Consider the following 25,332-nt stretch of genomic DNA (forward strand, 5'->3'; position numbering starts at 1 on the left):
TATTTTCAGTGTAAATGTGTTAACATGATTGGACTGCTATCTCTTTATTTAGGAACTAGCAGAACCTCTATGTCTAGAATCAACTGTTTTACCAACGTAAGTGTTGTACCTACAGCAGACTTGATGATAGTTATACTAGGTGACATTTTTAGGGCTTATTATAATTTGCAGAAGACACCTATTCAAACTGTTTGAAATGTTAAGTATATGTTACAGTTCCATGAGCACTTAAAGGTAATATAATCCTGCCTCTGGAGGAAGCTTTTCTTTCCCTTCCATCCGTTTGAGCAGACTGTGAAATGAACCAGATGAGATGTTGCTATGGCTTAAACTGGAATTATTCCCTGCACCCCAGTTTGGTTTGAACTCCATCAATTCTCTGTGTGGGTCATTTCAGAATGGCTTTAAGACTTGCACAAGGGAGAGGGCAAAGGGAGGAGATGATGTGGAGTTGCTGAGCATGAAAGGGGCATCTTTTGAATCAGTAAAATTTCTGCCAGGTTAAACTACCTGCAATACTTTGTTACCTCTGTTATGCTCATACAGTGTTCAGGGGATGCAGTGGGGCACAGGGTTATGCTTAGGAATCCTCCAGCTGTCTTGTTAATGCATCTCAAGTTTCATATTGGTCAAAAGTTTTCAATGATCTTTCAGTTGTTTGCATCTCTTTTTGCATATGTATGAGACTTTGTCCTGTCTTATTTGTCACAAAGACTGTTCTGCCAACAAGCAAACTGGTGATTGTTTTCAATTTTTTTAAATTAACTGTACATATCTTAATAATTCATTGAGCACTACCATTAATTAGGCTTTTTGCTTTTTTTTTAACAAACAAGTTTTCTCTCAGACTGGGTCTGATTTACTGGCTTAATTTTTCTGTGAAGTTGTAGCACCGATTACATCATCCTAATCCCTCAAAAGACCTGGCTTCCTGGGCTTGTGTGTTTGCCCTTCATTTGGTGGAAACACAAATTTCAACTTTCTTTTTATTCTTGTGGTTACTTTCTAGGGACAAAAAGTGTTCCTGCTAGTCCTTTTCTGTGGAAACACTAGCAGGACAATAAAATCAGTTGTTGGTACTGAGATGCTATTTTCTACCCTGTCAGAACTCCGGAACTACCAAAAATGTCAGATTCTAAATTAAGATCCATTCAGATCTTGTGTCTTCTGATACTGAAGATAAATTCATGGTGGATAAAGGAAGGAATGGGACCATAGTAATGCATTGTATACCACGGGTTGCATGTTTGACACGTCAGGCCACAACATGCTTATCTGGGGCCTGAAATGTGTCCTTGCCCGTGTGTTGCAGTGAGAGTGGCCCAACATATTCAATGTATGTCTGTGAAAAGGATATTAAATACATAAAAGTCCAGGTGTTCTGTCCTCCAGCATGATAGCTGCCATTTTGTGTTCTCTTTCAACAACACTTTCTATTGATATTTAGCAATATTTCTGAAGGGTGCTATAGCTATTTTGAGGTTGAAATATTTGGGTCTGAGTGTACTTTTGATGCATGGCTGCATCTAATGTTATCCAACTGCATTGTTGCCTTAGGTTGCCTTGGCTGTGATCAGCAATGAATGGGGCTTCAATCTCAAATTAGTGGGGAGAGAGGGAGGGAATTCAAGTTTATAAGGAAGACAAAGCCCCCTAATGTGCTTAGGGGATAGAGAAAAGGAGATTTGGAGGAAAATCATGGGGATAGGTTTGGTAGCTGGGCTGCAGAGCCTTGGCATGGAGAGGGTTGCCATGGCTACTGGCACTCCACAAGCCAGGTGTTGGAATCGGGAAGGAAAATGTAGCTACTGCTTTCAAAGTTATGACACTTGCTATGCTTCTGCTCTTTCTTTTAAAGGTTGTTAACTGTCATTTTTCACCCAAAATTGGCTCTTTTGGTGAGGTTTTGTGTGGAATTTAGATACTCCCATGCTGTCTGTGTGAATTCCTAATTTGATGTATCTGGCTTTTTTGCTTTGGGTTTTTCTTGGAAGGATTAGAAGATGAGAGGAGAGTGAAAGAAGAGAAGGATTTTATTGCAGGGCTTATCCTTTTCTTTCCTGTGTTTTGTTTCTGAAACAGTATATGTGGTGATTGTTTTTATTTAAAGATTAAAATCCCACTGTTCAATCCAAATTAGTAAGAAACAGGCTTATATTTTGATATCCAATATACTGAATTAAATATTAATTATTATTTGGAGCCAGAAATTCTAAATAAATTATTTTTATAGAATGTCTGACATCCCACTCTGTATCAATGCTTCTCTAAATACTGGGTCAGCTTCTGATGGCTCTACCAGATAGCTTCAAGATTAATGTAATACCGTACATTGAGTGTGATGCTGACTGAAAACCTTTCAAGCATTCCACGTTGTGAAATAAGTAATTTCTTGCAATTACCCTGGAAGTGGCAGTTTTATTCACAAACAGATTTTTTCTAAAGTTCAGTGAAAGATGTATATAAAAACAATTGTGATTCTTGCAGTTGAAGCATGATCTACAGTGGCCTTACACATGAATGCTTAGTGATTATTTGAGTGACATGCTTTATTTAAAGAATACAATGCCCTTTCTCAAATGCAATGTATTGAAATCCTTGCTCATAGTGAGAGAAAGAAAAGGGAAATAATCTTCCAGTTAATAAGTGAAAATGTGACTGCTAAATGCAGCAAATGGAGCCGATGATTTGTTTTGTGTCAGTTCCATTTGGTTCTAATACAATTATTGTTGAGAATTATTTTCTGGATGAATATTGTGAAATATTTAGAAAGGAATGGAAGAAATGATTTTGTAAAAAAATGTGGTTGAACATTAGCATATGTATAACCTAGGTGTGACATATACAGGTGAGTTCACACACATATATAAATTGGAAGATTTTATGTCTTTGTTCAACATTTTAGAAACCAAGGCAGTTAAAACAGTCAATGTATTCTACCTTTGTGCCTAGTTAGATCATCTGTAGTAATGTTCCAGAGGCCTGGAAATACACCTTCAGAGGTATGGTCTACTCTCCTGCAGTTATCATTGTTCAGGAAAATACCATGCAGATCTCAGGAATCCTCAGGAATTTCCAGGGCCTGAATACAGTAACTGCAGTCAAAAACTCAGTAAATGCATGTCAGACTTTGAAGTTTTGTGTGTGATAGCAATGATTATATGATAGTAATGATGATAGTAATTCTAATTTTTAATCCATGTTCAATGAATCTAAAAAGCCAGATTTTTTCTAGGTACTTGTGGTGTTTTTGGAATAAAAAAGAAATCCCAAAAACACTGTAGAAATGATTGTATAATCTAGTCTTGTAATTGTGATTTCAACAACTTATAATTGGGTTTGTACATAATTTTCATTACAAAATTCCTTAGTACAATAAAGCAATAAACTGGTAGGTATAGTGGCAGTGCAGGTATTAAAAACAAATAAAAAGCCCAAAGAAGCCTGTAAGGCAGGATTTGGAACTGTGCTGAGGTTTTTGTGTGTTTGTACATGCATAGCTGAAGAACTTTTTAGGGTTCAGCTGAAATTTCTAACAGGGTCAGATCACTGCTTTATCTTCAGGCAATCGTTGGTTTAAAATGCATCTCCTCTATTGCTTTCACTCTGTGATGTCAAGAGAAAATAATGATCTTGGTAATATCAGCTAAGCAGTGCTCCTGCAATGGCACTGGAGTCTAGCAGAGGATTTACCCAGGGCATTTGAGCAGCAGGAGCTGTGCAGGCTCCATCTCTTCAGAAAGCATGAGAGTCAAAGTCATTGCTCAGGCCACTGAAAGATTAAATAATAGCATTCATTTTCTTTATTGAGTGTGTCTTTCTGTGCATGTTGGGCCTGAGATTTTTGTCAACGTACCTATATCCTGGGAAGTGTAGTAGTGACTGAACCTTGAATCCCTTGCAAGGCCCAGCATATGCTGAAGTTTGTTTTTTCTCTACAAAGTTCTTTGTGGGTATAACCACAACAAAAGAATTGTTCCACATCAGAATTATCCTCATAAATATCTTGCTGGCTTTTGTCAGGCAATGCTTTCATCCTCTCTTATCTTTTTTTGATACTTTTCAAAATACCCTCTTTCTCTCTTAACCACACAAAACTCTAGAAATTACTCAAAAACCCCCTATCCTGCACAAGGGTTTTATGTTCCTCCTTTGTCATGTCTTGAAGTGCTAAGGCAGTGTACAGAAATTCTTTTAGGTTTATATTCCATTGATATTATGGAAGTGTGGCTGTGTACATCAAGAGTTCTGTGAGGAGAGGTGTGAATGGGCAAGAGCAGGTGGGAAGCTCTCACCTCTCCAGGCATCAGGACACAGCACAGGCTCCTCCTTTGCTCTTGGCTTCTCCTGCATGTACCCAGAAGAGAGGGACTCTTGCTGAAATACCTCTTTTGTAATCCTCATTTCATCTTGCCCTTTGCATGTTACAATTTTCTTGCTGATCCTGTTTCAGAGACTTCTGAAATGCTTTTGTTTCTTTCAGTCCTGCATTGATTTCTTTATGTTGGTGAATTGCTTTTGTGCAGTGTGGCTGCCTACAACAAGAAGGGAGAGGGTTGAATCAACTACAAGTAATGCATGAACCAACTCATAACTAAAAATGGTTCCTAATTTTGCTGGGAATCCTGTGTAACAGGAGCACTCATGATTGCCTGTGTTGTGTAAAAAAATATTCTAAGTATATAAGCAGACACCAAGGTTAATTTTAGCTTAAGCCATAATGACCAAAGAATGCATGAAAAAAGCAATGCTGGAGTATAACCAAACAGCATTGGTTCAATTAAAGTAACAATAAAATAACAAACATTTATTTTTCTTTGTCAACTTAAATTGCATCTAGATGTAAACTAGCTCACCAATACCAATGAGTTTGAGTTACAAATTGCACTTTTAGTGTACCTGTGAAAAATTAGTTTCTCTGATTTTGGCAAAAGTGCCTGAATATTTGTGACTTTACCCTCCTTGCTTCTCTGAATTTTTTTAGTCAGCTTGTCACTTCTACCTCATGCATCTTCTGTAGCCATGGGTTTGACAGGTTGTGTCCTAGTGGTGCACACAAGTTTTCCCAAAAGTTTTTCTTGTTTGCAGCTGCAGTTCATCAGGCCTGTGTACAAGCATATAAACAGTATTTCATCTTATGTATTTTCAATTCTGTTTATGATTTCATGTAAATACTCAAGTTCCCTAATTTGCTTCATGTGGTGTGTTTTCAATAATTTAACAATTAGGATGTATGTAAATTAATTTTATCTTGTGAGTTAGTAAGTAGAGTTCTGAGGACTAAGTGGGATCTCTGAAATCTTTGTGAATTAATCCTTGCCTCCTCTGATATGCTTAAATAGATTGTTACACAATCATGCAACATATATTCTATACAAAGACAATTGTGTACAATGATTAATTAATTATGGGTTGTTCAGCCAAGGGATTACCTCATCTCCATTAACTCTAGTGCACTGAAGTTAGATCTGTGCACAGTTTTAAGTAGTTAATTTGTGGTCAGGGCAGAGACTGAGGGCTTTATGAAATTTGACATCATTCAGATTCTGTGGTTATTAAAAGTATATACCTGTAATAATTTCTGACATTTTATCAGTTTTTGAAAAAGTTGAAAAAAATTTTATCAAGGAGATCTCAAGCCCCTCCTAAAATGTAAACATCCTTTGATTCACTTTTTTGGATCAAAGCAACAGCTCCTTAGAACACAGAATCATATGACAGCTAGCCAAGACCTTCCAGCATGATATAATTAAATTATCAGTCTGTTTAATCATTGCCATATATCCTCTGCTAGAATCAAAATATAGCTAGGATTCAATTTAAAAACCTGTTCTTAATTTGCCATATCTTGCTGTTTGATATTTTTCTGTCATTTTAAGGCACTGCTGAAGTGATTTACTATGGGTGTCTGTTTTCTTATCAAGGTTAGAGATTATGTTGGGGAAACCTGGAATTTATTATTCAAATTGTAATTTGTTGCTTGCAGCAGATTAATCTTTCCCAGGTTATAGAAATACAAATCTGCTTTGTGCAGTGCAACAGTGAAATTGCCAACATCTGGCAAGAAGCTCTGAGAGAGTTATCTCCATTTTCCTCAGATCCTTATAGGGGTCTCTCCAATTCCTCTTCACTGACTTTCTTATTTATTGCTGTATCCTCCTTCAAGACTGGGGCAGTATCATGATACATTTTAAACTGATTATATCCAAATGGTTTTGCCCTCTTTGAAAATGTGATTTCTATGTTAGTTCCTGAGTGTGCTGGAGAGAACAGGCTATCTCACCTAGCTTTAATGTGAGCTTCTGCTCACACTTTATCCTGTGATCCTCCTGTTTTCCAAGTGCTTACATGGAGGATAAAGAAATTTCTTACATTTGTCACAGAGGTTGAAAAGCTTTCAACAGAATGGGTCTCCTATTCCTTACAAAAGCCTTTGGGGTAAGTTAATTGCAGCAATTCAGCATAAGGTGTTACTGCAACACAAACAGCACATAAATGACATAATTTGTGTAGGTCACACAATGTTTTACCTGTCCTTGCATGCCAGCACAATGCTGAGAGCAAGGGCTCCAGCCTGTGGCCTTGAAGAAGGTTTTATGCTTTGTAGCCTCTCCAAGTCCATGTTTTATGAGCAGTCAGGTTTCTCTGTGTGTGCCCAGAGCAGTGCTACTCTGTGGTACCACAGAGCACAGGCACTACCTGCCTGTCACAGAGCCCCCAGCCCTGCTGAGTGGCTTTATTCCTCTTCACACAGGAAAACAAGGCACAACTTCCCAAGGAAATTTTCTGGGACTCGCAGTGACAACCTCAGAGAAAGAAGAAACAATTCTTCTCTCATTTGCTGTGCCTGTGTTTGTGCCAAAGCAGAATGCAGTATGGAGATTGTTCACCCAGAGTGATGGTGTTTGGTTTCCTTGGCCTATCAGGGCCAAGACTGTTGGTCAGGATATAGTCACAAGATTTTCTTCAGTGAGCTGAGTGCTTGTGCAGATTCAGTTTAGATGTAATATAGTATAGAATAATATAGTATAATAAAGTAATTAATTCACCTTCTGATATCAATGGAGTCCTCCTCATAATTTCTCCCGTTGTCAAGGGTCCCCTTGAACCCTATACCACTGTGCTGGGATGGCTGTCCCAGGCCCTGCTCGTGTTAGCAATGCTGAGCCTCATGGGTCCCCAGAGGAGCTCATTCTGGCTCTGGCTGAACTCTGAGTTGGTTCAAAACCAGCTGAAAGATGCTTTGATTTCAGCTTGGTTTGGGATGCACCTCTGAGCATATTGGAGGATGTATGCATTGGCATCTGTTGTACAAACTGCATGGATAATTTTATTTTTTTTCTTCTTCTGGGAGTGTTTAACTCTTAGATGTAAATTATGGAAGAAAAAAATCACATAGTTACAGTTCATCTTGCAAACCTGACTTTCTGTTAGGACTCTTGATGATTAACAGTATGAAAAAGAATTATATTTGACATGTGGGCCACCAGCTGCTTTAGTCAAAGAATGATCTGTGTGAAATAGTCAGGAGCCTTTGGTGAAACACACTGATGCATCTGATACTCTTAGTAATAGATACAAGAGGGTTTAATTATCAGAACTTTGCTTTTACAAGCAGTGTTTTCCTTCTTGAGTGATTTACATCTGAATCTGCACGGATCCAAGCACTGAAGGATATTTTTGTTTTACAAGGAAGCTGTATGTTTGCCTCCAATATTCTTTCAGATATGAAGATGACGCTAGTGAACAGAAGCAGTCATCTTCCAGACTAGAAAATATTTCTCTTGGGTGTTATGATTTCCTGAACTTCCCAGAAAATCACCTGCTGTAATCAGTGCAGGTACCAAAGCCCTGCCTGTGTGCTGTTTGCAGTGCAGCCAGTCCTGAGCACAATGAGAATTCTCTGAGTGCCAGGGTACAAGGACAGGACAGGTTTGCAGCCATGATGAATATGCAGAGGCAGAAGGCTCATCAGAGCATGCTTAGATGGCTGAATCTGGAGTTAGATGCTGTGTAACAAGTAAAACTTGCAAGAAAACCTGCAAGATTTTGAAGGAGTTCAGTTTTTTAATAAGCTGAGATACCTTATTTATCAATGTTTAGATTTTTTTTGTCATTATGAGAGAGGCTCCGTGTCATGTTTCCAGACAAATTGTGATTTTTTTCCCAGAAATACTGGCTTAAGAAGAATGATCATTATGCACAGTAGGTATAAATGAATTATTTATCAAACATGTTTCTGTTCTCAGTGAAACTACTGTTGATCTGCTTTTCTAAGTGTTGTATTGTAGTAGTCATTTGCACACAAAGCTAGTCTTTACTTTAGTAAATGTTTATCTATCACCATTTGTATGAAAAATGAAGGATTACCAACAGAATTGATCATGCTGTTTTGATAATGTGCTTCTATTTTTTTTAATAAAAAACTCTATTTGTCAAAAAAAAAAAAGTTCTAGAACCAAAGAAATAAATAAAATCAGGTGTGGAAATGGAGCTGTTAAAAAAAAATCAAAGAAATTGTCCCAGGTGGGTAGCAGAAGTTGCTTTTGGATCATCCAGATTGCACTGAAGAATCCTGTTCAGTTTTTGCCTTCTCCTGTGTGAAAACCTTTCTGCCTCCCCTATTGGAACATTTTCATTTTTTATAAAAAATGACTAAGAAACCCTTGATGCTGGGACAGTCATCCCAACTGATTTCCCTGCTCACTGTTAGCTGTTCAGAGGCACAAAGTGCTGTTGTCAGAAATTTTTAAAGTCTTCAGCTTGTCTTTGCTTGGAATGAAAATAAGTTTTTGCTGCCACATTCGTGATAAAATATTTTGAAGGCATCAAAAGAGTAGTTAGTGAACAATCACACCATTTCATGAAGCTTATGTAGACAAATAATTCTTAGAGTATGCCACTAAAGCAGTATTTTAGTTCTGGAACAATACATTAGAATTTCAGCTTTTTAGGGAATGATGGAATCACACTCATTGAGGTTGGGAAAGACCTCTCAGATCATCAAGTCCAACCACTAATGCAGCACTGCCAGAATTGCCTGGTGTGTCAATCTCAGTCTTTTTATATGGAAGCAATTCAAAAAACGCCATAGGCACTAAAGGAGAGGACTGAAGGCAATAGAAGGTATTGGACAAATTGTGTTTCATGTGTAAGAATTTCTCTAGAATGGATTAATTGAAAATGGGTTTCCTATGCTCAAGTTAGCTCAGGCAAGGGGTTTGTTGTTGTTTGGCTGATGGTGCATGGCTGTCCTTGTGGATTTGTGCTAGGATTAGTTTTGCTGTATTTCTTGGTAGATCAGATGAGAATGAAAGGAAATATATAGGAAGGACAAAAGGTGAGTCTTGTTGTGAAACATCAAAAACACTCAAGTACATTATTCAAATTAACCATCATGTAGAAATCACTCCTCACTCTGCCTTGCTTTTTCACTGAATTTTGGAGTCTGACGAACAAAATATGGTTCTGTAAGGGTAAAAAGACAAAAGCATGGTTTTGTTCCTTAGGATTTGTGCATTCTGAGTGGATACTACTGTATGTAACCAAGTAAGGTGCAATTTAATCCTCTAGAGATAGCAGAGACCAAGACTGAGCTATGAATGTTAAGTCAAGGGGAAAAGGTTCCTAGTGAAGCCTTGGTTTTAGTGTAATCAATAAAATTCATCATGATCATAGGGGTTGCACAGACCTTCTAGGAATGAATGAATATAAACCTTTAGGTCTACAAAGAAAAATAGGTCTACAAATAAAAAAATTAAACCTATCAGTATTCTCTGAATAATTCTAAATTACAGAGACAAATGTGATCCTAGTGCTCTCAGCTCATTCACTTCCACAGAGATGAAGTGGTGCTGTTTGAAGGCACTGCCTGTGTTAAGGCAAGAAAACTCTGCTTTTGAGGAGGAAAGGAGTGGGTGTTCCATCACCCCTGTCCCATCTGTCCCTCAGGGGACAGGGGCTCTCTCAGAAACCTGAGGCTGGGCAGCAGATTGGTGCTGAGGGAGTCAGAGTCCAGCAGCCCGAGGTAGAAGACTCTCACATGTGGGCATGGCTTTAACAGAAGGAATTAAAGCTAACCTTTGCCTTACCAAGAAGTGAGTAGCTCAAAGGTCAGAACATAGTGCTAGAGAACTGCTTACATTTCAATTCAAGGTGTTACCTGGTGCCTTAAAAGATAAAAGCTACCAGAAAAACATTTACAGCTACTCTAATTGACCCCTGCTGCAATTTGTAGTTCTGCTAAACGGCAATGTGAAAAAAGACCCCGACAAACAAAAACTCTCACATTCAAGAAAACTGTCAGCTGCTAAACATACATGAAGGGATTGTTTAGCCAGGCTTTTTCACAAGCTGTCAGGCTGTAATAGGGAATTTAGAAAAGGCAGATAACCCTTCCTCTGCAAAGTTGATTTTGACTATGAACTTTAATAAAACAATTTGCCTCCTGGGCATTTTCAGATTGTGCAAAATCCCTTTTCAGGTAAAGCACTTACTCGATATGCACAGACACATGCAGTGATCTCTGAGATGGAATGAGTTAACTGCACACAGGGACACAGTTTTTAAAGCACAGCATGATGTCGTTATTTTCCTATGCAACCACAGTAATAAAACCAGACATTATGGGAAGAATATCTTTGTTGCTGTGAGTTGTAAAGAAAAATGTAAGGAGTTACTTCAGTGAGGGATTGGTTGAGAAGGAGCAATGGATTTCTGAGCCTGTACATGTCATGCAAGGGGGAATGAGGTGCTTTCAAGCGCTGCGATCTCTGAACCAGGCAGGACAAGGAATGAGCATGAAAGAGCTTTTTTTGCCTTGCAGCATGGTGCTCCAGTTGTGATGTAAATGGTGATTTGTAAAGCTGCGGCAGGAAGTGACAAATGGCAGCGCTGTGCTTGTCAAGGGCTTCGTTAGCACGGCCGTGTGTCAGCTGCAGGAGAGGGATCAGAGCTCCCTCTTCTAATAGGGGAGACTTCCAAGAACTGCCAGCTGATTCCTGAGAGCTGCGAGAAGACAATTAGACTAAACATAGGACATTGTTGGGAAGTTTAAAAAGTTGACATTATGCACTGTTAAAAAAAATTCAAGACAAATTCGACACCAGTTGAAACCTGAAACTGCACCATGACTTGGAGAGAGCAAAACAATCTTAGGTTTTCAAAGAATAATGAAGTTTTTCGTATTCCTAGGGAGTAAAATAACATGAGGTGTCTGCATGTCAGCAACTCACCTGCAATCTTTTCCCTAAAAGAATGTTGGATTTTGGCATCAGCTTCACATCGACAAGCATTTTTCCCTGTTGTAAAAATAATTAGCGTGAATGGAAATATACGTGTACATGGAAATATATCTCAAGAGAATGAACTGCAAGTGAAAATCAGTGAGGGTTTTTCCATGGTAAAAAAAAAAACTTACACAACTGAAAAAAAAAAAAAGAAGATTTATTGCTAAGAAAGTTTGCACTTCCAGAAAAAGACAGCGGTCATGAGTATTTTAGAATGTTGCATAGCTAAACCCTGGGTGAGTTCTGATGCTGTGTGGATTGAGGTGCTCTGGAATGAAGCCGCACCTTTGGGTGGGAATGTCGGAAGTACAGATGTGCGCAGTGCCAGATGTTGCTCCTGGAGGGAGGAAGGAGAGGACACTCTGTTGCACACATGAAGTGGTGAATGTAATTTGGAGTTGTTAGTGGTTATGGAAGAAGCCTTTGTGGTCGGTCTTTTGTCCCTGCACAGCATTTCTGCAGTCTTTGTTAAAATGAAATTTCTTTCCCCTGTGTAGCTCTGTAAATGTGAAAACACCAAGAGAGTTCAAGTAATTTTCTAAACGAGTACAGGCTGAAATAAGAAGCTTTGCTTTTGCCAGACAGGAGCACCTAATAACACTGAAGAAACTGTTTTCACCAAGGGTCAAAAATGATAATGAACTTTCTCTCCCACTATCTCTGGAAATATTATAACTTAACACAGATGCAATGCCTGGACATCTTCCCAGAAAGGCTCAAGTAAAATTATTTATTGCCAATAAAAACAACATAGTGATATTTCCCTGCTGCTGTTAAATTTAGGATTGATGGGATGAATAAAGTCAGGGCAATAGAAACTTCCTATGCCAAGATGAAAACTTGGAAGGAAGAGTTAATTCCAAACCAGACCAAATATTTAATATTTAAATCATTTAAAATGATTTAACCATTATAATATGCAACTTAAATATTCTCATTCAGGAGTCTACTTTGGAAGGGAGACTCTATGACCTTTAAGTGTAGTATGCATCCATTAAAGGATTTTCACACCACCGAGTGCATCTTAAAAGGAAAACTGGTTCTTTGCTGGACTCAGTTCCAAGAACGCAATGTATGGCAACAGTAATAAAAAAACCAGAGGTTGGAAATCATAAAAAAATACTGTTTCATTCAGTCTCTACAATTTGTGTTGTGGTCAATCTTTGTTTTTCTTAGGTTTTTACCCTTTTCTTATGTACTACTTCTAGCCAACTTTCCTTCACCTTTTCCATAAATGTAAAGGATTTCTCTTGATATAGGAGAGTTTCTGCAATAGTTACACTGCAATGCTTGATGGTTTATTCAGCTTCACAGCTGTGAGGAAGGTAGGCACATATTGTAATTTTATCTTGCTGTGTCAATAGGTTGAGGAATATAAAATATTAATATATATTCTGAGAGGTTCTTCATTTTTTCTCATTATTTGATACACTTGTGCAAATGCCTACAAATGTCTGGGAATTGGTATTCATTCCTGCACAGACATGCATTAAAACTTCTGAAATCAGTGCTTCCTCTTTCAAGGAAATAAGCACTTCTTATCATCACCTTTTGAGGGGTACACACAGAGATGTGTTTTCTTATTGTGATGTTTATTCTGAAACTGATGAATAATTGCAATTTACTATAAATATCTACGGAAAGCAAAAAGAGTTCAAGGAATTAGAACAAAACAAAACTTGCTTATATTTCCCACTTTTTTTCCTCTACTATTTAAGATTTGTTTTTGAAGTGTGTCTTTGAGATGTCCAGACAGAAGAATCTTTGTAAAACTGCCAGTCAGCTTAATGTCTGGAGTCACCAGATATCCTGCTTAGAACCACAAAGGGTTCCTGACTCACAGTTCTGAGTGCACTACAGGTGACAGCACAGGCCTGACATGCACACTCATAAAGATGAAGTGGTTTATTCTCCAAAAACAAATTCATTATTACTCTTTCATTACTGCAAGATGAATTTTCTAATAGCTGGTTATCAGAAGAAATTTTCTCACTGAATTACATTAATTTTAGAACTGTAAGCATTTAACAATAGCTTTGAATGGACATTCCAAATGAGAGCCAACACCCCCTTTGGCTCATAGTGAACAGCACAGTGAAACTTCCATGAGGTTGTGCTAATTCTGCTTTGGGTTTTCCTTTCAAAAGGTCTCAGTGGAGGAGCACCTCTGTGGCTGCATTTTAGAGGATTTCTTGTGCATAAGAGCAAAGCTACAACTGACTTTTCAGGAAAGCACAGATTCACTTAAACTCAATTCTGTTCTTTGCAAAAGCTCAAAGAGCACAATCTGGAGTCTGTTTCAGTTGCTCAGGAGCTCTGCTGCTTTCAGCTAAGCCCTTCCTCAAATCCAAATCCACTGATATTCATCCCCCTCACCCCCACCTTGTTTTCCAAAATCATGTTGAAAGTTTGTGATTCCTCCTGTAACTTAAACTTCCATTGTAGCAACACCTAAGATGAACTGAGGAAGCACATTCCTACCTGTTACACTGGTTTAACAGCTTGTCTTGCCTGAATTGCTATTGATTTTAAAGCAGGATGTGGGTTGCTATAGCAATCCTGTACTTGAACATTCAAAGGAGAATACCACAAAACCCATCACTTTATAAATTCTACAAACTTAAGTTCTTAGGCTAAAACTTTCAAATATATGTTTTAAATTGCATTTCTGGAGATGATTCATTTCAGTTGTTAAGGTAATGAAGTTGTGAAATTAGGGAGTTGGGCATTTTGTGCATGTGTCTGACCCAAGATGCTTTCTCCCTGACCAGATTGCTCATACCAAAGAGAAAAAGGATCAATTTCATGCATGTAGTCTCAGGGCAAGCTTGTCACTGGTGGAATAACAATCTGAAACGGGTGACAGTACTCACACCAGCTGCTTGACATCCAGGCAGGTGCAGGAGCCCTAGGAAATGTCAGATTTCCATCAGAGGCAGCTTCAGAGAGCACAAGTGGCTCCAAAGCTTTTAGGCACAGCCATCACCCCGGGCCATGGCTGACACCCCAGGCCACGTCAGCCAGTGCTTGAAACCATTGCTGAGCCGTCACTTTAATAAATGAGTAGCCACTTGCTTTTGATCAGCATTGTCAGGGCTTATTTCAGAAGTGATTCTGATTCCATTGCACAGCCCAGCCCAGCCAAAGTCAATTGGTACAATTTCAAGGTGAATTTATTCATTCTTTATAAAAGTTCTATGCACGCATATATCAAGACAGTTGCATAAATTGAAATAAATAGACTTGGAGCTGCATAGTCTCCTGGTAATTGAAATAGTTTCCCCTCAGTGTGTTTGTAGTAATAATGCTACCTTTATGAAGACTGGACTGTCTACAGATGGGAAAGTGTGGAATTATCATATTGATAACATATTTGGAAAATGGAATTGGGCCAAATATGTTGAAAAGGATAGCTGAAAGTTGCCCTTGCCCTTCATGAAAGCCTACCATCAAATGATTGTATAATTAATTTCTTCTCCTAACTTTAACTTTTCCTTTGTTTTTAGTGCAGATGTTAACTTTGAGAATGTAGAATCTGATTGGTAATAGATGAGGAGCTGATTTCTCCAAAGCATGCTGTATGAACAGCCTGTTTTCTACAATTTAAGGGTAGGAAAAAACAAGTGGAAGAGGTCAAAACTGTACTGTTTGGATTTTTCTTGCTTGGTTGCTGTACTTATTGGTGGATCAGATTAGAATGAGTGTTGCAATATCAAATGTCCCTGAGCTTTAGTTGTCTCCTTAGTTTCATTAAAAAGAAAAACACAAACAAACAAAAAAACCTTTTCAAATGTTGAAAATATTTTCCTTTATTCAGAAAAGAACTTGAGGTGAAAAAAGGGCATAAAAATGTTCTTAGTTTTCTACAGGGAGCAAAATGAATAGAAGTGAGGGAAACAGAAGGCATCAATTAGAAAGCAACAGTTCATTACTCAGGTGGCTTTTCAGAGTTGGCAAGTACCTCAGCTATCAGAAGTGCAATTCTGCTGTGAATCTCTTCTCCAAGTGCTCTCAGCAGACGTTGCCAGGGCAATGGAGGTTTTAGAAACTTTTAAAGGAGCTCTTGCTGTTTTTAAATTATGCTTCTAAAACAAAGCTCCCCAAAAACCAGAGTAATTTTCCTGACCATAAGAGATGAAGTCATTCATTGTTTCCCTCCTTGGTCTGCTGCAATGCAAGGGGGACAAGCTGCTTCTTTGGGATGGGGACCCTTCCCCTGTGTCCTGGCAGGTGGGAATTTGCAGTGTCACCTTGCCTGCAGGGCTGAGAGCTGCTTGGGGATTTCTCCTTGGCTCTCCTTTCCCAAGGAGGGAGGAGTGTGGGACTGGTCCAGGCTGCAGCTGCTGCTCCGCAAGCTCTCTGCTCTGTGCAGTTTGAGTCATTTCAATGCACAGAGGAGAAGAGCCTCCTGACCCAGTGGGAGAGCATGGAAAAGGCATGGGGAGAGCAGGGATCTGCAAGAGAGGCCTGGGGAAGGGAAAGGAAAAAGCCAATTCAACAGCATGCAAAGGAGAGAGTGGAGTGAGTGATATTCAGTAATGAGCATGTACTTAACTGAAGCAGGGAACATAACAAAGTGATCAAATGTGTTTTCTTTTGTTCTTCCTTTTCATTCTCGCTCATCTTCATACAGCCTTAATTACCATGGTAAGAACGATCCCAGGAGTGATTGAGTGATGAAGTAGAATTGTAAAGATGGGGAATTAATAAAATGGAATTCCAAGTTTTCCTCAGAAGTTAGGGTACAAAGAACTTTTTGAAATGTCAGCTCCAAAAGTCCATTTGTTTTATTTCTTTTTGAATCATACCCATTTGAGGGTGAAGAAAAGATTTCTGACCTAATAACCCTGCACAGTAGGTTTCGTTCCAGAGCAAAATTTTATAGATCATTTTAGTATCCCCTAAAAACTAAAGTTTTTATAGCGGCATCAGCTCCTTAACTGGAACAAGCTGTGCTGTGCAATAGGAGAGAAATATATGTTTGATTTTGAGAGATTACTCTTTTTCCCAAATTGATTAGGAGGTGGTAGGACAATATAGCATTGAATTGTATGCAAAGATAGCTGAGATTTTTACCAGAATAAAAGATGGAGATGACAGCTGTAATCTCTTCAATCTCATAATTTACTTGAGTTTGGGGAAAGTCTGAAGTGACTGCAGTCTCGAGGCAAGGCTTACTCATTTGAAAATCATTTTACACAAACGTGAAATCTGCAAGTTTTGCTCCATTCTTATCTATAACTTGTACAGCTCAGGGGAACTGATCTACTTTCGGAATGTAAAGGAAAAATTGTGGAGTAGCTGCAGTAAATGTACTGTAATTTATTTCTTATTTATATCAGTTCTATACAGTGAGCTATACTTACTAAATTGCACAGCTCCCAAGAGGCCACAAGCAGCATTCACGGCGAGCTTGGGTTTAACACCTTCAGTGAGATTATTACATGACAACTGTGCAATTAATGTATGGATCTAAAATGTTTGGGCTTCAGTTTATTGGGTTAATGTATCTTGGGAGGTATAAATGGAATAGTTCACTGATAATTCTTTCCAGGCCTGCATGAAACCAAGGGCATGCACAAAACTTCAATGCCAGGGAAATATTTTGCATCTCAAGTGGAAAAGGTGATGGATGAATTTTTTTTTTTTTTACAAACTAAACAAGGCCTCATCTTGTGACAATGTTTTGATTCTTTTCCTCTATCGACTAATTTTCTTGACTGCTACAATCCCTAATAGTTTGGAAACTACTTCTGAGCCCCCCAGGAATATCTGTAAATATTTATTTATAAAACTCTCTAAAACAAGGCCAGTTCTCACCATTCATTCATGTAATACTGTCATTTCATTCTCTTCATCATAGCTAATCTGGATTTACTTGGGATCAAGTAAATCAGCCTGTATAAATGCCTTAGTATTTCACCAAAGATTAGACAGATCTTTCAGAAGTTTAATTTCCCTATCAAAAATGTAACCATCTTGATCCCCTGAAAAGTATCTTTGGAAGAAAGATACATACAGGATTTATGAAACTGAAAAAATAATCAAAATTTAAAAGATAAAAAAATAGAGAAACACTTCATCAAATTGATTTTTTTTTTTTTTTTAGTTCTCTCTACAAACCTCCTCAAAAACTGAAAAAGTCTTAAAATATTTTCATAAAGATATTTTGGAATTGGCCTATTTTATGTAGTAGTTCCTATGTTATGATTTGATGGTAAATTCATCTGTTTGCCCAAGCACACCTGAAAAGTAATGATGTGATGAGCTCTGCTCCTCTGATTGCTGCATATGCTTAAGGCAGCTTGCTTGGGCTGGCAGCACTGCAGTATGTGTGGGTTTGTGGAGTAGAGGTGAAAATAATTGTTAAAATAATACTGCACCCCAAGACTGTGTTTGAAAACCATTCTGATGCTTTCCTTCTCCTTAACTTCAGATCTGTTTGAAGCCTTGTGGGAACTTTGCAAAATTGCCTTTTGTCACTGTTTTATTATTTCCTTAATCAGCCATCAGCAAGAATTAGAAAAACCTCATCTAGGCAATAGTGAGCAAAAATACAAGGAAGGTGCCTATTAGTAATACACAAAATCCAGCAAATTTTATATAATAGCCTGAGCAATCAGATAAATTAATTTTTAAAGCTAGTTGAAGAGAAAAATTAAATAGATGCATTTATTCAACCATGACCTTTCTGAGTTTCACGTCCACTGGAGTGTCAGTCCTGACACATTATTAAAAAGATGAGATTAAAATAGGAAGAAATTTAGCTAATGAAAGTGCAGGGAAAAATTCTGTAATGTAATTGCTTGTTACATTTCTCAGCCTTCTGTCTGCCACCTGCTATGCTCTAGTAAACTGTATTTCAGGAAAGGCCATTATATAATAACTTTTTATATTGTAACAAGATTATGTTTTCCTGCATTGACATTCAAGCACAAACACTTATAATTAACTCTGGGAATATGCCTAATCTGTACTTTGTTATCAGTGATATAGCTGTTTTCAGAATGTGTACTGTAGCATTGCCCTTTTTAGCTGTATCCTTGGCATGAATAAATGTAAATTTTGTAACAGTGTACAGACAACAAAGAAATCAAAAGAATGAGAAGACATGAAAGAGGATTTGCCAGAACTTTGGTTTAATAATGCAGAATTTATTATCAATTAATGTTTTCTGTGATAGCGTCCTTGTGAAAAGGTGATTATAAAAACAATGCCGTTTACTGGTGCCATACACTGCAATGTAAAAGGAGGCCTTGATTTTTCTTGTTGTTGTTGACTGTAGCTGGGCTGCCTTACCATCCTGCACGTGTCTCCCTATGCTTTGCCTACACTAAGAGACTGATTATTTGAGTAGTTTTCTCATCAATGTATTGCTGCCAAGCCATGGTGCTTGTGAAACAAGCCACTTGTTGAAAAATTGAATGAATTATCTGATATCTAAAGCTGTTTGTTTGGTTTGAAACTGACAGTGGGAAAATTAGGTAATAATCTCATTATTTAAGCATGCCACAATGCTGTCAGGACACGAGATTCTGGAGTCAGCCACAAGGCCAGGTGTGAGCCAGCTGGTAATTGCCTGACAGCTCTTCAGGAATTCCTCACATTTTTTCTGTGTAGGTGGCATGGTTTCACTGAAGTACAAGTGATCCAGTCTCTGACACTGGACTTGTGTGTGGGACCAAAGGTGACTTGCAAAAATAAATGTTATGTGAAGTGGGACCTGGTTTCAAGGGAGAAACTTTGCTTTTCTTTCCAGAGCTGTGAGGGGGTGATGTCCTTCTATGAGCAAAATGTCCTTCCCTCAGCACATCGAGTGTTCTTTGAAGCTTTTTCTCTAGTGCTAAAGGTCTCTGGCACTGCGGGTTTTAACATCATCATTATCCAACTTCTGGATTTCACAGATCTCCCAATCAAAACATTCCTGCATCAGGTGCTGCATAGATACTTGATACAGACAACTAACTTAGCTGATGCTTTATAATTGTGCCTTTACATTATGGATGTCTTGGGCTTGTTTTTGTTGTTGATTTCTTTAGTTTTGATTGAGTTTGGTTTGTTTTTGGTTTTTAATTGATGAAACCATTTGAAACTTGTTTAATGCATCCTGTTGTTAACAGCATGGAAGGAAGAAACCAGCTCTGTTGGGTACAGTGACAGCAGTTGATGCCCCAACATCACTTATCTCCTGGGACCATTGCTCAGGGTTTGAATCCTGCTGTGGCAACATCGCAGCTTTGAAAGTAATGACTCAAGGGAAGGTGGTCGTGCTCTAAGGAAAAGGGTATTTTTAGTGGGAATGGGGGGAGAAGGAGGCCTAGGAGACAGGAGAACTGCTTGAGGGAGGTAAGGAGATGATTAAAGTTGGATATTGTTTTCATTATTTCTGGCACAAAGCAATGGGACAAAATTGGTCTTCATAGCTATATTCCTGAGTGTCTTTAAGGTGAAAGATTATCAAACTGTTGAACTGTTGACACTTTCCACAGGAAAAAAAAAATTATTGACTAGGTCAATCTGTGTTTCTTCCCCACCAAACACAGATAACCCAGGTGTGCCCTGTTTGTGAGGCAGGTACTCCTCCCATAGGTGAAATATTTTAGTGTTGCTATTAATCATCAAGGCCACGTGTCAGATATGTAGGGCTTTTTATAATATTGTAATATTACATTGTTACAAGAATTTCACAATACTTAGTCAAATTATAGCTGCATGAAATGAAAATGTAGTGAGATTCACTGCAGGAGTAGTTTAGGCAGATATTTTTACATTGACATGCAAATATCTTTGATGGAATCTTACATTGCTGTAGAAACAATACTAAACTGTTGATATTTTTGGATTCTACATCATTCACAAGAGAAAAAATACTCTAGCTTAAGGCTTGGTATGAATTAATTCTTTATGTCAAGAGCAAAATGGTGCATTTCTCCTTTTACAGGAAAAACAAATGACCATCAATTCTAGCACTGACTTCTGATTACAATTTGTCCTCTTTGTTTATTTCACAATTAGTGTACATAGATTAATAATTACAATTCCTGAACCTGATAATTTATGCATTAGTATTTAGCCCTTGTCATGTCTATAATTTTTGCAATTAATTGTTTTAATAATGGAAAGGTTAATTGCACTATTCATCAGAACTGCTTGCTGTGAAACGGCAGACAAATGAGAATCTTCAAAGATAAAGGGCAAGCTGAGTGCTCTGAGCTGTCATTCCAGCAAGGGAAACTCACTGAAACAGCCCTGCAGCTTCACTCCCTCGCTGAGATCTTGGTCATGTAAACTCATTCCATCCAGACAAAGGGAATTGTACCAAATCACAGGTCATTAACCAACCCCAAACAAACAGCACCTTATTGGACAATCTGTGATGTTCTCTGTCTGCACTGTGGTGTGGCCCACAGACACACAGGGCTCTTCACCTCCCTCTGAGAGCATGTAGGATGTGTTTCCAGACTGCTCAGGACTCCTGTCAGGGCCTGGGTGCAGTTTATATCCTGATTAATCCCTTGTACTACAAGGCTAGATTGTGTTTGTGCCTGAACCTGTCAGCCAGGTGCTGCTCGGTCATTAGACCTGCGATAAAGTAAATGCATAATTGGGGTATGCATGTGGTTATAGAGATACAAGGTTCTTAATGACCCCTAATTCTTAAACAGGAAGCAAATATGCAGGTGTAGGTAACTGCAGGAATGACCACATTGGGATTTAGGTCCAGCGTAATTGATTGAAATATTTGCATAGGAATTGACTCATTAAGTGTTTGCCCTGCTATACTGGTGCTAACTTTCCATCTTTTTATATCTATGTAGTGAAGTCAGGAATAATTAAAGGAGAAAACAAGTTATAATTCTGGAGCCAACAGGAGACATTTTAACACTGCTCTCTGGTGATCTTCAGTTATGCTATTGACAAACCTTGTCTGTTAGAAAATAAACATAAATAGTAACTATTTTTTGTTAGACCACAGCCTTTTATCTTTCCTTCTCAATGCTGTATTTCATAAGGCTTCCTGTGATTACAGCTGGACTGCAGAGATGCTTTCTTTACCATGTCTGTGATTAAGGGTCTCTCCACGCAAAAAGTTTTGATTAAATATTTGTTCCATTGATATTAACATAAAACTTTTAATGTATTTTTCTGGCGTGAAAACTATATCTGTTTTTTATAATTGCACACTTGTTTGAGTTCTCTTTTCTCAGCCCAAACTCAGGCACTTCACTGCCATTTGCAGCTGAACAGCACTTTTTATTTCAACACTTTAATCCACAGCACTTGCTCTAAGAAAAAGAATCAAATGCTTTTATTAGACAGCCTTCTGAATTCCAATGCAAATACTTTTTACAAATTGTGCGTGTGTGTACATATATATTTAACATATACCGCTGTAGATTTTTCTTTCCAGTCTTTTGTACAATTTTTATTCTTCCTGTGACCTCACAGAAGCTGATATTTAACATCAAGGACTTGGAGAAATGCAGCACTATTCAGTCACACTTTGCTCTGTATATGATAAAGAATGCAGGTTCTTGATGTCTTGTATTTGCGGGGCTCCTAGACAGAGAAAGGAAATGCTGAATCTGACTCCATGTTCTTAGAAGGATAATTTTTTTTTATGATACTATATTATATTTAAGAATTCTATACTAAAGAATAGAGAAAGAATACAGACAGAAGGCTAAAAAGTTACTAATGAAAACTTGACTCCTTCCAGAGTCCTGACACAGCTTGGCTGTTATTTGCCATAAAGTCAAAACAATTCACATGAAACCAATGAAACAATCACATGTTGGATAAATGATCTCCAAACACATTCCAAAGCAGCAAAACACAGGAGAAGCAAATGAGATAATATTGTTTTCCTTTTTCTTTGAGGCTTCTCAGCTTCCCAGGAGAAGAATCCTGGGCAAGGGGATTTTTCCAGGAAATATGGCAGTGGCATTGATGGATGTTGGTAGAGAGGTCACAAAGCAGAAGGGGCAGGAGGCTGCTCTGGGCTGCAGGCTCCAACTCATGCTTAGCTCACACAGCTGGGCAGGTGTCCTCTTTAACCAGAAAGGTCTGCAGAGCTGGGTGAGGAATGGTGCTGGCTGTGGTGTGTCTGTCCTTGTCCCTGTGCAGGACAGATGGGTGGTGGGGAGGGGGGATGGACAGACTACCCACAGGATGGACTGAGGGACACATGCCCTGTGCCCTCTCAAAGGAAGCAAGCCATGAGGGTTCCATTACACTTCCACCAAATCTCTGAGCTACTGCTGTATTGCTGTGTTTGGTTAGTAACCTGGCAATAGGCTCAGCCTGCTAAAAATGACCCTCTGTGGAACCATGAGCTGCAGTCACAACTGTCCAGCTGCAGGATGGTGCCCTGATTGTGGCCTTTGAGGAGAAAACATTCTCTGTTGTGTGCTGGAAGTGAAGCCATGGATGCTGTCCCTTACAAGGGGAAGCGGTTCTGAAAGCCCAGGTGTTTGTTCAGCCCATGCTGTTCCAGGGATGATGTGGGCTCAGGCCTTGCTCTGCAGCCCAGGCTGTCCTGGCTTGCTTTAGTAAGCTCTGAGGTTTGGGTTTGGCAGAGGTTTGTCCCAGCAGCTCTGCTCCAGCCTGGCTTCCTCTCCAGAAATGTCTGTATCACCCATTTTGGAGCAGCATGACTTGAGTAACTGAAATTACTTATCTGCACGTTGCATGAATTGCCTGTTCAGTTATGGGATAGTGAGAAAAACTTGCTTTTAGGTTATTCTTGGTCTTGTCTGTTACAAAGAATTTTGGTGAAGGCCTAAATGTTATCCTAATCAAAGAACACAAGTACAAAAAAAAAAAAAAAATTAACACTTTTTTTCCAAAGAGAAAGAAATAGCGCTGTTAGTCTTTTATCTAGATATGAGCCATCTTCTATGACAATGATTTTTTTGCTACATCTATAAGCTGCCTTTAAAGACACCCAATGAAAACTTAGCACCACTTAAAAATAAAGCTTGCATTAAAAATTTCTGGCTGAAATGCTGTTTGAAACAGCACACTGCTCATTATGCTTGCTTTTTTCCCTCTGATGCAGTATGCTTACAGATCATGTGTCAGAAATTGAACTTTCTGATATTTATTAATACTTTTAAGTGATAAGCAAAAATTACATATTGGAAAACATAACTACTTGTATATAGCTACTCATCTCCACCACAAATATGGATTACAAGCACCAAACAGAATGTTTTGTGCTTTGGCTGTGCTGGTGCTGAAGGCATCAGTTAAATTAGAATCCTTTGATATGTTAATTATTTATTGTTGTAAATTATGCATCCTCTAAAATCAAAGAGACACATAACCTATAATTTATTATTCATTTAACATGAAAATTTGTCTTCATATAACAATTTCTCAGTTAGATATGGAGTTCTGATTTGAAATAAAACCTTTTAATGTGGGCTACAGTTAAAACATAAAAGAGGTTGAGGTTTTTCTGAACCTGTAAAATATTCTCTAAGACAGTTTAACCCCTACAACTTCTTTACAAAGTTTCTAAGCTCACTGGATGATAGACAGTTATGGATTCATTAGACATTGGCTAAAAGTGACTGGGGTTTTACTTGTGTATTTGTTGTTAAAAGATTGGTGGGTGAAAGTGGATTTAGTTTGTGCAAGAACTCTGAAGAGCAGCTACATATGTTTTCATACACAACAAGTTTTGCAAATTGTGATTAATTTTTACTTTGAGGAGGAAGCTGTGAAACTCTTGGACTGCATCTGACTTGCTCTTTGCATTTATTCAGTTTGAAAGTTTAGAACAAATTTATGGCTTTTGAGTTTCAGACAAACCAAAATAACAGATTTGCACTGCATGATTAGACCCAGGGATATTTGTATAGCAGTAAGAGAATTGTAAGCTTTCCCAAACCACCATTTCATGTCTTCATTTTCCTCTTTGTGCACTGTGCATTCTGTTCCTGTTGGATCAGAATGTAAAGTAAATGCTGTCTTGATTGCTAAGCTCTTGGAATTTCTTTAAGACTTTTCTGTTCCAGAAGAGAATAGAAGTGGGTAGGAGAGAGTAAGTTTTGTTTCTGACTGGGAAATGGTTATGCATATGCCACACTCATGTGCATAACTTGTTTTGAACACACTAAAACCTAGGGTCAACAGAGAAACAGAGTTCTTATTTCTTGTGGTTTGTCAGGGAAAAAAAATGCTACATTGCAAAATATTTTAGCAGTCTGAATTTTAGTGTGAGTAAAGAATCATGAATGTAAGTGAATGTAAGTGCAGTAAAACAAAGGTATAATTATGTTCTTTAAGATTTTGAGAACAGTTGCTTTGATCTTCTTATGATATTAAATACCTGGGGAAATTTCAATTTTGTTACCGCACTTACAGGTGGCATAGAGTATTTGTAATAAAATATTTGGAATTCCTCTATATGCAAGTTTTTACCTCTAATGTAAAATCTGCATAGTTTCTGTGTAAGAACTGATTTTGGATAAGTTCCCAATCCAACAAGTATGTGACACCCTCGTTTGATCAGGCCACCAGACCTTTCTTTCTTTGAGTTATAACAATGGTGTAGCAAAGAGTGGGAGTGAAAGACAAGTGTTAAATTCACTATGGGCAACTCATGTGATCTGATTAGATTAAAATTAAATTGGGATGAAGGGCATGAAATGAAGGAAAAGTCCCCAGACTACATATAAGCATTTAAATTTATTTTTTGTGCCTTTGTTCTGGGAGAAAACAGTGGATAAAAACATCAGCATTTTTGAGTATCTACTGAAGAGCCCTTCCATGGCTGAGGAGGTCCCTTCTATTATGTTATGCATGCAAGACTCATGTGCACATTTCTATATAAAAAAGAAGGAAGTTTTTATTAATGACATCCACTGGTAATGGGAAGCAGGGCCTCAGCCAGGTTAAGAAAAGAAGAAACATAAGATGATAACAGTTGAGTTTTGTAGGCACAAATTTTGTGGTGATTGGGAGTGGGGCTGGGGCCCAGCCTCATCTGTAATTGGCCACAGCTGTGTGTTCAGGTGAATCGTATTGAAGCTAA

The 25,332-nt window shown here is 38.2% G+C and overlaps 1 long non-coding RNA gene across 1 annotated transcript in view; it reads left to right on the forward strand.

The window, feature by feature from the left end:
* LOC135453484 (uncharacterized) overlaps positions 1-12,337 on the forward strand; it is a 49,680-nt gene extending 37,343 nt beyond the window's left edge. The window contains exon 3 of the long non-coding RNA XR_010441874.1: positions 10,826-12,337. This is a non-coding gene — a long non-coding RNA (uncharacterized LOC135453484). The remainder of the gene's footprint in view (positions 1-10,825) is intronic.
* Positions 12,338-25,332: the final 12,995 nt, after the last annotated feature.

This window comes from Zonotrichia leucophrys, chromosome 13, assembly GCF_028769735.1.
Source record: "Zonotrichia leucophrys gambelii isolate GWCS_2022_RI chromosome 13, RI_Zleu_2.0, whole genome shotgun sequence".
NCBI lineage: Eukaryota > Metazoa > Chordata > Aves > Passeriformes > Passerellidae > Zonotrichia > Zonotrichia leucophrys.